Source organism: Arachis ipaensis, chromosome B01, assembly GCF_000816755.2.
Source record: "Arachis ipaensis cultivar K30076 chromosome B01, Araip1.1, whole genome shotgun sequence".
Lineage (NCBI taxonomy): Eukaryota > Viridiplantae > Streptophyta > Magnoliopsida > Fabales > Fabaceae > Arachis > Arachis ipaensis.
The window spans coordinates 6,388,431-6,389,523 of record NC_029785.2 but is presented as its reverse complement, the minus strand read 5'-3'; positions in this window follow the sequence as shown (position 1 = coordinate 6,389,523).

The window sequence follows — 1,093 nt, the reverse complement described above, 5'->3', positions numbered from 1 at the left end:
TTCTTAAGTTTTATAATATTTTAATTTATCATTAAAGTTTTTGATTTGCATCAAATATATTTTTGATAGCTAAATTTTTAAAAAATTTAGGATTAATTCAGTAATAATGTATGACAACTATATCTGATTTGCTTGTATTGAATGTTGTTCTTGTAAAATTGTTGCTGAATTGGTACTAAATTTTTAGAAAAATTAGCCGTAAAAAATATATTTAATGCAATTCGAAAACTTTTAGGACAAAACTAAAACGAAATAAAATTTAAGAATATTTTTAAAACTTTTAACAAATTTTAAAGACAAAAATATACTTTATCGTATTATTTTATTTGACTCATAAATAGTCTTGTTAACCACTTCTCTTTATCTGACATAATTTTTTTTTTAAAAATTCATATATTTTAAGAATATTGGTGAGTTAATACTTAAAATAACTCCTGAAATTTGATTTTGGCCTCAAATTGGGCTTCAAGTTTCAATTGACTCAAATTAAACTACCAACTTTTAAAAGTGTACTCATGTTAGCCCTTCTGCTTATCTCCATTAAAGACGTACTTAGTTAGAACATTATGTGACATGTTGTACTTAATGTGGTACTAAAGGACATGCTAAAAAAAACTACTCTTACAAGTAGAAAGTTGACGATATTGCATGTGCTCTTGTTGGCTTGTTGCTGCTTCTGCTGTAGCTGTTGTAGCTAAATTCAAATTCCAAGATCGAGCTAATTCAAACGTACCCAATGATGCTGCAGCAGCTGTTGATATACAAATTGTTGATGCTTAACAGGTTTCAGAGATTGACTTTACCCATCTCACTTATTCACAGAAATTATAGAATAGGTAGCATTATCAAATAATTTAATTAATTATTTTTTTTAAAAGTTCACACGCTCATCTCTAGTGAATCAAATACTTCTAATTACATGTAAGAGCCTCAATCAAATTCATCTCTAAACCCACCTCCACCTTCAGTCTCAAGGCCCGATAAGCTGCCGCCTAAAAGAAGAGTAAATCCTGGTGTGGACCCAATACAAAGAGCTAGTTTCGAGACAACATCAAGATTGACAAGGTTTATAAAATGTGTCCCTACTCTAGAC